This window comes from Pelmatolapia mariae, linkage group LG20 (genome assembly GCF_036321145.2).
Source record: "Pelmatolapia mariae isolate MD_Pm_ZW linkage group LG20, Pm_UMD_F_2, whole genome shotgun sequence".
In the NCBI taxonomy this organism is placed as follows: domain Eukaryota; kingdom Metazoa; phylum Chordata; class Actinopteri; order Cichliformes; family Cichlidae; genus Pelmatolapia; species Pelmatolapia mariae.
Genome location: NC_086244.1, coordinates 36,500,467 through 36,514,141, shown reverse-complemented (window position 1 = coordinate 36,514,141; position 13,675 = coordinate 36,500,467). Strand labels below are relative to the sequence as shown.

At 37.7% G+C, this 13,675-nt stretch overlaps 1 non-coding gene across 1 annotated transcript; it reads left to right on the top strand.

Moving 5' to 3' along the window:
- The first annotated feature begins 12,858 nt into the window (after positions 1–12,858).
- On the top strand, positions 12,859–12,930 carry trnaq-uug (transfer RNA glutamine (anticodon UUG)). Its single transcript has one exon. It is a non-coding gene; the product is annotated as a tRNA-Gln (tRNA).
- Positions 12,931–13,675: the final 745 nt, after the last annotated feature.

Sequence of the window (13,675 nt, the reverse complement as noted above, 5' to 3'; positions counted from 1 at the left end):
CTAAAAACACGACAAATAAACAATTTGTTATCTTAAATGCTGTTGTCTCACTTCCCCATCGTTATTCCTCTTCCTTCCCCATGGGCAGGATGTGCTTATCTGACCAGGATCCTCCATGATTGCAAATTGTTGCATGTTTTGCAGTCGTCAATTTCATGACTTACGCCTGTAGAATGCTTTGACCACAAAATACAAATACTACCAATAATTGCTCTTGGAGTCTTTCGTCACATTCTGCGATCATTTTGAGATTTGAGCCAAAGCAACTGGGAAAAACACTAAGCTTAAATGAGTTACGAATGAATAATGTGTGAGCATGACTGAGCTACTCAGATAAACATTTTACATGGGACACCAAGGGGTGATGACATGTGGTGGTGTGGCGAGGGGAAGACAACAAATTATATAAAGATGCAGACGGTGCAGAGGATGGTTGCGGGATGCACATCACATTACAAGAGAAGTAGGTGTGAAGTTGATGACAGTCTGCGGCCAGAGTGAAAGCAATATTTTGTGACTTAAGTATACCTCTGCACATAGAAGGCTTATGCTTTATTTCATTTTGATAGTGTATGTATTTTTATGTGGTGTAGTGCAGCATAATTTTCAGCTTGGTTGTTATTTTTTATGTTTTGTTTTTTTTTGATACTATACTATACACAAAAACGTTGTTGTGCTTTAAAAAGCAGATTGTAAGTAAGTAAGTAAGTAAAATTTTATTTGCATAGCACCTTTCATGACAGAAATCACAAAGTGCTTCACAGAAAAGCTAAAACATAAAAATAGAAATCAACCTAAAGCAAGTTTAAAAAGATGGGGTTTTGGCTGTTTTTTAAATGAAACTACTGAGTCCACAGATCTCAGGCTTAAAGGAAGGGAGTTCCAGAGTCTGGGGGCCACAGTTACAAACGCTCTATCGCCTTTCGTTTTTAGCCTTGTATGTTGGACGGCCAGCAAGCCCTGATCACATGACCTCAGGGACCTGCTGGGGATGTACTGATGTAAAAGATCTCTGATATAGGTTGGTGCTTGTCCATGCAGAGCCCTGAATGTCAAAGTCAAAATCTTGAAGTGGGTTCTGAATTTTATGGGGAGCCAGTGCAACTGGCCAGTGCAGGGGTGTAACGTGGGAGTATTTAGAAGATTTGGTCAGAAGCTTTGCGGCAGCGTTCTGAACAACTTGCAAATGATCCACAGAGGCTTTACTTAAACAAGTGAACAAAGAATTGCAATAATCCAAACGAGATGAGACAAATGCATGGATTTTCCATTTCTAGTTCTGAGCGTGAAACAATGGGACTCAGCTTAGCAATATTTTTTAAATGATAAAAACAGGAGCGAACCAATAAATTAGCATGAGTGTCCAAAGTCAGAGCTGAGTCAAAAGTTACACCAAGGTTCCTGATAGAAGGTTTGGCAAATGTAGCTAGAAGGCCTAAGTTTTCCATAACCAAAGGTACCAATTTTTTGGGAGCACAAACAAGGAATTCAGTTTTCTCCTCATTTAGCTGAAGAAAGTTATCAGCCATCCATCCCCTAATGGAATCTAAGCACCTATGCAAAATCAGTGGTTTGGAAACATCTTGGGGCTTAAAGGAGATATACAACTGAATATCATCTGCATAGCAGTGGTAAGAAATATCTTTAAAAGTGCTCAATAAGTGCTGAAGAGGGAGTATATACAGCAAAAACAATAAAGGCCCCAAAACAGAGCCCTGTGGCACACCATATTCAAGAGAAGTAAAAGAGGACTTGTATTTAGAATTAGCAACTGAAAAAGATCGTTCACACAGATAAGATGCCAACCAGTCCAAAGCAGACCCTGATATACCCACCCAATGTCTCAGCCTATCTAGCAAAATGTGATGGTCAACAGTATCAAAGGCAGAGGTCAGGTCCAATATCAGCAGGACAGAGCATTCCCCTGCATCATAATTCATCAGGATGTCACTGGGGACTCTAATAAGTGCAGTTTCAGTAGAGTGTGCTTTACGAAAACCAGACTGGAATTTATCCAGAATGCTGTATATGTCTAGAACAGCTATAAGCTGCTTAGCAACAACCTTTTCTAAAATCTTAGCAATGAATGGTAATTTTGAAATTGGTCTGTAGCTGCTAAGAAGAGAAGCATCAAGCTTAGGTTTTTTTTAACAGTGGGTGAATGACAGCATGTAAAGCCATGTCCTCATGAAATCAGTGTCTCAACAGTATTCACTTGTGTTTAGAAAAATGTCTTTAATTTCAAAATGAAAGGAAATTCTTCTCCAGACTTCTGAAAAGCCTGAATAACTAGCTTTTTGATTGCACTTCATCTTCAAGGTCTCTTGCAATACAAGTTAGTTTTATATATCCATGTGTATTTAAGCTGGCAGCCAGAATAATTAAAAAGAGTAAAATGGGATTAAAGACGTTAGTATTTTGTCACTAATTTAATTTTCATTACACGTTACATTGCATTGGAAACCTCAAAAGAAACTTAGTTGGACTAGAGTGGAAAGTTATGGTCTCATAATAGCTAACGTGCAATCCAGAGGTTTTTCCCTTTCAGCAAGAAACACTGACTTCTTGTCATTTATGAGCTTAAAAAAAGAAACATCTTTCATCTTGTCTGACATTCTAACATTATTCATGGCTTACAAATCAAGAGCATAAAGTCCAGTGTGTGGCCGCAGAAGTCTTTAAAGTTCTAAAATAAGACCATTAACACTATACTTCTGTTTGCAAACCACCTGCAAAAAACCTGGAATGAATTACAGCCCAGGACCATCTAAGCCAATCAGACAAGCAGGATCCCAGGAGGACGCCAGCAGCTTTCTTTGTGAAAGCGTGATTTAAATTACCACAAGTGGAACTAACTAAATATAAATTCTTCTAAACTTTAGGAAAGAGCGTGACTAAATATTCATATCTCAAGATCCACTAAACTACTGTTCCAGTGAACAATCAATCTTTGGGGAAGAAGTTTCTTCAAACAAAGATGGAGTCATGCTTTAAATCTTACTTTAAAATTGAAAGGTAAAACTGTAGTCATCTATGTGGGAAATCAATGATACAACACTCTATTACTGTAAAGGCCACAGATTAGTTAGATATTTTGGGAGACTCTGGCTTATTGAATGTGTATGATGCATTTGAAGCTATATTAAGATAGCAGCCAGTTTTTAGCTTAGCTTAAAATATTAATTTGTTCTTGGTATGCAGAATTGGCCAGTTTGTCTACGTCCAAAGGTTAAACAAAACTGCTCCTAGCACATCAGAAGCTCAATTATCAACAAGGAATATGTTACTTACCTAATCCAAACAGCAAGTTTAAAAACAAGTGTCTGGTCATTCTGTATTTAGCATAGTGATGATCGGATAGACTCATTGCCAGCATGACTGGAGGTGGAGGGTTAAAAATGGAAGGTTAAATATATACTGGCCATACCAATGTTCACTGTACAAAAGAATTTAATTAAATTTAAAAGACAGTTTTGTAAAGACTGTGTTTTAAAGTTTTCGAGTTACACTCCTAGTCTTGTACATGCAAGCTTACTGTCACAGCCAAAACATTTAAAGGTACAGTGTGTAATATCTCAACACTCGATGTCAATAGATTACGGAATGCAGTCAACTTAATTTTTTTCTCAGCTCCCCAAACACCTCTGGCTGCTGTTTATCTGTAGCAAGTGTAAGTTGACAGTCCACTGTTACAAAACTCAGTTCACAACTATGCATTTGATTTACAGGTACAAAATATTTATGACCACAATTTGAGCCCATACGCTACGTCCGGATAAACAGAATCAACCATTTGGGATTTACTTACCTGGATGATTGAGCATGCATCAAGACTTCCTTTGAAGTGGATCTAACATTTTTGGACTTAAATAAACTCTCATGTACAATTTGTAATCAGACTGTTTATCGGATAGAAAGTGTGGTTTTTAGATAACTCAAACCTAACATTAGGTAGAATATTAGCTTACAATCGGTTGTTGTTGTTTAGCTGGCTTGTTGTCAGGTGCCCAGAGATGGTAGGGTCGCATCTCTAATCTGCTGACAATAAGTTGTTGTTTTTTAAAGTATTTTTATGCATATTTTCATGTAACAGAGCCCAGACTTTAGTTCAGGAGATAAAGCTTGAGCTGAGTAGGATGACATTTTATCCAGATTCAGGTCACATTGTGTCTTTCCTTTGCCTTTTTGCTTCTTTGATGAAGGGGACCCCTTCATTAATAAAATTAAGCACTATGCCAGGGACACCTCATGCAATCCTCACCACACCTGTAAATCGCTGAAAAAAAGGGGAATAATTCTTCATAGACCTGGCACTCTGTACACAGTGTGCTGTTGCCAAGTTCAGTTTAATCTCCACACCTTAATTATAAAAAATGACTATGTCTGACTTTGGTTACTGGGGAAACTGCATGCTGGCTAATGGAACATGGGGCACCATTAAAAAAGATAGTTCCTTTCCTGCTAACTCAAAAAGTTTTCAGTAAAAAATGTGTGTACCTGAATTCACAAAAAGCTGTAAGAATGGGCTGATTGATGATGGTGTGACTACAGTGAAGGGCAGCATTGACCGACTCACCTTCCTCAGAAACCCAAAGGTCACGGAGGCTGTCTGAGCTAACATTGGCAATACCTGTCACTAATCTCAGGTGCTCCGAGCAGTTGTTATGCAGCACGACACCACATCAGCCTCCCAAGTGACAAAAACCCTGCAGCCATTCATTTATTTTTCATAGTCTTACAAAAGTGTCATTTCATGTTTGGCTGAAGATAACTTTAAACATGTAAAAGTAATTCCCCTTATTTTTACTGACAGACGTCAGTGTGTCTATTTCATTGTAGAATATAGAACTACCAAGGGAAGGGAATCAAGCACCAGTTTTTGTAGACAGGATCATATGTGTCTCCTCATTAGGAAATGGATTTGTGTCGGTGTGGGACTGCAGCCTGTAGCTTTATATTGTTAAATGGTAATTATGAGGCAATATGTTTCAGGTCATTATACAGAAAAATGTGATTAGTGCATTACTTTTAAGAATAAGTGATATCAACAATGGAATCAGAATGACTAAATTCTTAGCAATTCCCATGCCTTGAACTACTGCAGTGGAGCAGCAATTTTAACACTATCCTGGCCACTTATGGTATATACTGTGTGTGTTATATTGCAGGGGGCAGTATTACAGATCTTGTGAAGCAGTGTAGCATACCAGGTTCAAAAACAAGCAAAGGATAAGATTCACTGGAAAATTAGCTCGTTTGGCAAAAATATATTTTTGCTTGTTTTGATCCAAATGGCCTTTTTTGTGTGATAGTAACTAATATTCAAATGCTGATTTGCAAAACGATTGTCAGAATAATACTCTGATGTGTCTTCTTGCCTTAGACACCTTCCCTTATGACTCCATTTCATTTGTAAGGCACGCTCACTATGTTACACACACACACACACACACACACACACACACACACACACACACACACACTGAATCCTTGCTTACAGTGTGAGCCTGTCTGTGGGAGTTCTTCTCAGTACAGTATGCAGTCTGTGGGTTTTATCAGAGGCGTCCCACCTGGAGGGAGTCTGGAGGCAAAAACACAGCTTCAGACAGATTTAGAGCTCTTTCTGCTCCACAGGAATGAACGAGCGGTGTTTGTCTTGCACCGTGTTTGAATAGTTCTCTTTTTGGGAGCGAGCCTCCCATTGGAAAGTGGCTCCTGGGGTGTGAGGATGCATAATGATGCCGTTGGATAAAAGTTTTGCATCTGTAAAATGGTGACAGAACACACAAAAGCAACAAAAAGATTATAATTAAAGGAAAGCAAAGTATTTCTGCACTTTTTCATTATTATTATTCAGTGAAAAGTTAGCCTTGCATAATCTTTGACATGCCAAAGAGGTTTTTTTCATCCTATGAATAACAATGTTAAAATGTGTTTTGCAGAATTCCAGCCTTTAATGAGTAAGAGAAATGACAAAGGCCTCAATGAAAAAACATTTTTTAAAAAGAAAGTTGGAGTCAAGCATGTTCCTGGTTTGTTAGCTATTAATCTCCCCATGCAAGGCTTTCCCCATAACTTTTTAGCACCTTGTTTAATGTTGGGTAAAGAGGACACTTAAGAAAAGATGGGACGCATAAATGTTCCAGTTTAAGAATCAAAATCAGAGCAGTCTGAATTGCAATTCTGGGCATATCCAGTCATATATTTTCTGTGGATGGATGAGGAAGACATGTGTTCGGCAGCTGTCACTACTGAGAACTGTGTATCTTCTTAAAATACAGTGAAGGGCCAAAAATAGGTCACATGCCTGTTTCTGAGGCTGATATGTGCCTCAGATTTAATTTAGTCAGGCTGACTAAGATTAAAACCAAAATTAAGCCTGGCACAAAAGCCTCACCTAATGTGGTTATTCTTTTTTTTCTTTAACACGTTTAAAATGCACGCATATATGCTTTTTTAATGACTTGTCAAAAGTGCCTGTGGTTACAATCAGAACACGTCTGTTTATAGTCTGTTTATAGGTATGCCACATTATAATGATTGCTCTTGCTCGCTCTCTCTCTCTGATATATCTATGTATCAATGGAGGGAAACCAAATCAGGTGACATCTCTATGAGCAGATTCATGAAGCCTCAGAATAAACTTATAGCACATTCAATTAATGTGATAAATGATCATTATAAATCCACAGTTCTCTGTGATCACTCTGAATGCAGTGGAGCTCAGATTAATATTGCCCCTCTTCATGGTGAGTGTCTCCAGTGTATTATTGAAATGTCTAACCAAAATACAATCCTAGTATATATATATATATGTATATATATATATATACACATATATATATATATATGTGTGTGTATATATATATATATATATACATATCGCAACAGTATTCAATAGTAGAAAAAGTATTTAGTATTTTTTCTTTTGCTTGAATTTGTGAACTTATTATAATTCTATACATTACGGCTTTGAGCAAGGTGCAAAAGTTGTGAAAGCTGCCGTGTAACTAATAATTTGCCATCATCTACATTTGTGCCTTTGTAGTGCAACTATTGTGTCCTTTAGCTCAGGTCCCCCAGGAACAACAGCAGACTGTGAGGCAATTTTAGCCCCCTGATCACAGTCTAAATTTCACATCACATGACCATCACAGAACTCGACATGTATTGTTCTCACCGATGGTTACAAAAGAAACGCAATTGGAGCCATTAGGCACACAAAAGTGTCACTGATATAAAAGGTTTGTGAAGTTTAAAAAAAACCAAAACATTCAACCTATGCAGGCAGGGATCAACTTAGAGGCAACTTAGAAGATTATGCCATGTGCTAATATAACATTCATGGCACACATATTAGCATTAGCACTGATAAGGATCTGATGTACAGTCATAGCTACTATAGAGAGTTTTTGTGAGTTATTTTTCTAGATTAAAAAAAACAAACAAACAAAATTTTTGATAAAAAGATCAAACTTTATTTATCCCAAAGGACAATTCTTGTACTGCTCAGAAAAATCACACTGAAAAATAATAAAAATAGAAGAATATATATGGAGCAATAACGTAATAGAATAACATCAACACCTAAAAGTATGACACTAAATATAAAGTATTCATTGTAGAATTTAAGAGAATCTTAAATTAGGATTAATGTAGGATTATTTATGTTCACTTTATACTTGTACGTGTCTGTTATGTAAAATAATGACAACACAAAAAGTCAATACGTGAAACAGCTGCAACAGACAAAAGACAGAGAACTAGGCAATCTGCACAAAGTCGTGAAAATGAGGTTAAAGGGATGTCCTGGCTGCTGTGTTTACAATATTGTTATTATTAGAATATTAGATAAAGCCTCAGAGTGATCTAGTAATTGAAAGTAAAGATGATACAAAAATAGACCACTGTGAAATCTGAGTAAATAAAACAGAAAGAATGCGAGTATTAGCAGAAAGGCTACAATTTGTGCTGCTTCTGGTTTCAATTTCATCTCATTATCCTGAAATGAGAACATTCTCAGAGCCTTATTTTGAAATAGCCCTCAGTTTTCTAGTGATTATAAATTTGCCAATCTTGCACATGCTTTATCGGTTGCATATTTAAGCAAGGATTAGTACAATTTCATTTTCATTTTGCTTTAAGTGGCCCTTTAGAATGTGGATTTCACTAAAGTGCTTACTGTGACTGAAGTTTAGTCATGGCTAAAAATAAAACCCCCAAAATTTCTACTCATGGTAGCAAGGAAGGTTTGATCTTTGGATGACATGTTCAGTTTTTATTATGTGTTGCTGCAGTATGAACCAGAATGGTATTGGTTTTTATTTATTTATTTACTTTTCCTTTCTGTTGCTGCTGTCTCCTCTGTGGCAATCAGGCAGGGTGACTCTCACCAGGGCCAGGCAGGCATGGAAGCACGGACAGGAAGTGACTAGATTACATGTGACAATACTGCACTGAAGGAGGCCTGCACGTCTACCACTGCTGACAGAGTGACATTACGGAGACATAGAAGGGGGTGGCAGTCGCTGCCCATGCAGAAGTGAACACAAAGGAAGAGGTTGTAATTGGTTCATAAACCATTTTTATCACCACGAAAGCAGGAAGAAAAACTAAAGTGATCTGTAACTGTGAGTCTGTGTGAAAAAAAAGAAAATCAATTTGTCAAGAGACCACATCTCAACCGCAGAGAGCGAGAGACGTGTTAGAGTGAGATCAGGAGAGATTATAAGAGCAAGCTGAGAAGGGGGGCGTGGGTCCAAAGGTGCTTATCTGAAGCTGTGTGAGTTACATAAACACTGACCCCTGCCTGCCTGCCTGCCTGCCTGCCTGCTTTGCTGCTGGATGGAAATCGGGTTGCAGCATCCAGTCAGAGCATTTAAGGTCACAATCACGGCCAGGACACTATGTACAGCCAAGAGGTGACACAGCAGGCTGAGACACCAATAATATCTACAGTACACCAGGGTACACGGAAGGGCTAGGAAATATGTTTTTGGCTTGTTGCCTCATAGCGGTGTTCACAAGTGCTCTACACTCTTTGCCTTTTGAAAACTAACCAAGATGAACAGATTTTCTGGAGATTAGGGGGGAAAAGGCGTAATTTTGTAATTGTTGTTAAAAGTTGTTTAGATTCATCCTGTTAGGGATACAATTTAATCTGTGAAGGGAGTCAGTCACCATCCCATCCCAAGACGCTGTACCCTTAGCGTGGTTGAAGGTATTGCTGTGCGATACTGCACATTTTGGCACCAATCTGATGCCAGATACAGGGCCAGTATCACCAATACCAATACTTTTGATATATAATGGCAGTTTATGTGAGGGAGAGCAGTGTGTTGTGATTCATGAGATGAATGGTCGTTAATTTGCCAATTTTGCATACATTTTAACGACCACTAAATCACTGTGATTTTTACTGTACATAATAATTAGCTAATACAAAAACCCCACATCTTTTAGCTTTTTGTGCATTTTGAAACTGGGTTGAGTTTTTTGGGGGGGGCTTCTGGATTGTAAATATGCCTGAACAAAAAGGTTCACACATTTTTCACAGTGCATGTTTGAGGTATAGTTTTTTTTATAACCAAAAAAGTGTCGTTCATGTGTGACCCATTGGACGCTGCCTGCATTTGCTCTTTCCTGCAGCACCTGCAGTACCCACATTGCTTGAGCCGCACACCTTACATTTTACGAGCTTGGCTAACATCACAGAATGGCAGATTAAATATGTGATGGCTTGCAAGGGTGAAATTTGGACACGCTTCAGTTAAAATGCCAAAGAGGGAGCGAGTGTATTCATACCAAGAGAGGCTGCACGGCCATCAAAGAGCTAGATCACAAATCTCAAGAAACGCTGCAAAGCACACCTGCGTACAGTAATGGGGGTTAGCTGAGGTGCCTGCCTGTAAATTTAAAGTTCAGAAGAAATAGTGTGCTTTACTGTCTTTTTCCTCTCCTTAATTTACTGCAAATCCTGGATCTTACTTCATTGTCTTTCGCCAGACCTTTCATTGACACTTTTTCCTGTGAAAAACTGAAATACTATCCCATTGTGATGTTGCCACAAAAGATAAGCCTTAATAAGACCTAGCCTTCCCTTTAAATCAATAACAAATATTCTCAAGAGTAATCCACCTTTTGCAAATCACACCCCTTTAAAATCAGACCAGACAAACCCCAGCTAGACGCTGCTATCTGCAGTTATGGCCCGTAGAGCTACCTGAAAGCTAAAGACGCTGTTTGCAGGATTTGAAATATGTATTTCACTATTGCAATGTACCTGAACTCCTTTTTCTGTCCATAGTGTGTTTGCAAAAAGAGACTTAGGTGATCGGAGCAAATACTTTATGCTGTCAGTTTTGATTGGTCAAAAACTAAGCAGTGACATTGCTCAGTTAGCTTAGACACTGAATTAAAGCTTTGACATTTATTGTAACACAGGTATAATAAAGCTACAATTTAGTGGCTAAAAATAATGTTTTTCTCAGAATGCCTTTCGTGAAAAGATTCACTTAATGCTTTTAAAACCTGTTACCTTCGCTCATTCTTTTTCCCCACTGTAATAGCGAAGGGCAGCAGCAGTTAGGCCGGCGCCATCATTTTACAGCTAAAAAGGACTTAAAAATGACAGGCAGCTCTTTTCTTTTCTCTTTGAAGCATGAACTTGCTGGCTTTGTCTGTCAGACATGTTCTTATAATGATAAAGCCTTAAGCTCAGCCTCCAATTTCTTAAATAATAAAGGTTGAACATTTTAGTGCACTGCACGTGTCATACATGAAAGAGGTTTTCTTTTTCTTTTTTTTAAAGCTTCAGAAGATTAGATGGTTGATTTGTAACTGATTTGTGTTGATAGAGCTGTTTTTTTAAAGCTGTTGACTCATGAAACAGTATTAAGTCAATAGATGTGAAAACTGGGTGAAAAATAAGTCCACTGACCCACTCACCAATAGTTTATGTGCTAACTTGGTAACACTGATCCTACCCCAGTTCAAACATGATTAAAATAAACTTTACTGAAAGCATGTATAAGCACTGATGCATACTATAGCAAACAAATAACTTAAAAATAATAAAACTATAAACATTGTAAAAATGAAACAGTGTATAGTGTGTAGAACAGACTGAAGGGCCACACATACCATCTTGTCTTGCCTGGACAAGAACTGAGGCTATTACTAAAACAGGATTTAGCTTAAATCTGACAGGCTGGGATTAAAGGAAAAGAACAGAGGCTCATCTACTCCTGTGCCTGCTCACATGTGATGTGCATATGGGATTTATTCATGCTTGCACTCAGCAGTTTTTCACCTTGAATGCTTCAAATGATCTTTGATCATGAAACTTTCAAAATGTCAATAAATGTGTGTGTAAATTTAAGTTGGATAGAGATAAACATAGCACATCTTTATTTACCCTGCATTTGATAATTGGGTGAAATGAAAACTATCAGGGCTGTTCTCGAAAGAAAGATTGAAATGATACCTTATTTATTTCCTTCTGTGTGGCTGACCTACTTCCTACATATAGGGGTTACCACAGTATAGGATGATCTGCAACAAACACTCCACTAAATTGATTTCAGTCACATTCCTGCATCCAAAGTTCAACACCACATTGATTTCCCTCTGATCCTTCTTAGGTCGAATGTGAGTGCAACCAAGTGGCCTGTTTGCTTAAACATACGTGCATTAAAACCAGTCTTTAATGGGGCCGAAGGTCAAGCGGGAGGCATCCGCTCACATGCTAGAGATTGTAATGAGTATGGCTGCTTTAAGCTGTTAGTATAGATAAGCTGTGGGGTATCAGGTGAATGTATCACCATAGCACCTCTCTATTACACTAAGGGTGGATGGAGCTGTATTGGATGGACTTGCAGAGCTTATACAGAGAAGCTCATCCACAGCATTCAGTAATTATCTAGGTCTGCACAACTGGGGCAAAACCAATCGTGCTTATTCGGCTGTATTGCATAAGCTCAGTGACCGTGGAAAAGTGGAAACTTATTTTTAGGTTTGATTCAAATATAATCAATCTCATTTAGGGGCAAACTGTCATTACAATAGCTTAAACAGTGTAGGGACAGAACTTGTAGCCTGCCTGATTGCCTGCATTTTCAACAAAGCATCCGGGGTGGTGATTTAATATGCGTGGAATTCCTTCCTGTACAATAAAGAGCACGGTTTTAGTGAAATTATATAATAAAAATGCAAACGATACAAAAACATAGAGAAGTAGAAGACGGTGTGGAGTGTGGTTAAAAACACATCCTCTGCTGCCTCCACGTGGCGTATTGTGTTACTACAACTCAGCAATAAACAACAACACCTAATGATAATAACATAACATGACATAACAGACGTATATATGTACTTTATTCTCACCCTGCTTTCTGGTTTATTATTCGGTTCATTTCTAGCATCCAAACTAATTTACGTGTGCGGTAAGAATGAACCTGGAAGCAACGGTTAAGGTTAGCGGCGTTTCATATGAGAACTCACGGTAGTTGTTCTCAGTCGTTGTGTTGTCATGCTAGCTAGTTATACTACTGAGTACACGTAAACTACTACGCATATAAAAGCGCATAGAATCAACTCTGCCTTTTCAGTCTTTGGCATGTTTGAGTTAGCTAAAGGAGCTCGCTTAAAACTTACAACACGTCTTTGCAGCTAACGTCACTCATATCCCGTTAGCTGTCTTTTAAAAAGCTATAAACATAAATTACAGTTTACTGTCATAGTTTCAGCAGTGTCGTTGTAATGTAGCTGAACTTAAATACAAAAATACATCTAAGATTTTAAGCAGCGAGTCTCTTCACTTTCTTCAAAAGTCGACGACCCAAACTGGCGATACCATCCGGTCCCATGGTGTAATGGTTAGCACTCTGGACTTTGAATCCAGCGATCCGAGTTCAAATCTCGGTGGGACCTCGTCCTTTTTCTACTACTATACAATAAAATACGTTTTTCTTTCAGAAAATCGACATGTACTTAGAAAACAGCGAATAACCTTAAAGCAGATATTGTATGCCCATGTTTAAGATATTTTACAAAATAATGTATTATACACGTAAACACTTGGGGGAGATTGCCCTGTCATATCCACCAAGTAATTTGTTATTTGATGATTTAATGGTCAATGGAATGGAATTATAAATGAATTATCAATTCATTAACAAATGCCTATAATGAAAAAAGAATTTACAGAAAAAAACTCTAAACATTAAACTGTCAGTAAAACCTAAATCTATTTAAAATTGCAATTTGCTTTCCCTATTAGCTGCAGGATTAACTATTCAATTAGCTTTAGCATTTCAGTGACTATTCTGGTCCTCGGAAATGATCAAACAATGAATTGGTGTATTAAAGGTGAAATATTAATGTGTACACAAATTTACTAATGCATATTTTACTGCACAATTCATTATTAAATCAGGAAACGTTTCATTTTGATGTGCATGACTCTGCTGGTCATCCTAGCAAACTGCTTATTTCCCAACATATAATCTCAATTAGCTGTTAAAGTTAATAGTACTTATTTTAATTACTTTATATAGTGTTGGTTTACACTAAATAAGGTATATTAAATAAAATAAATAATAAACAAATCAAAAAAGAAATAAAGTAGCACACAGATTACCATATTAAATATACGCCAAATAATAAAGTAACTAGC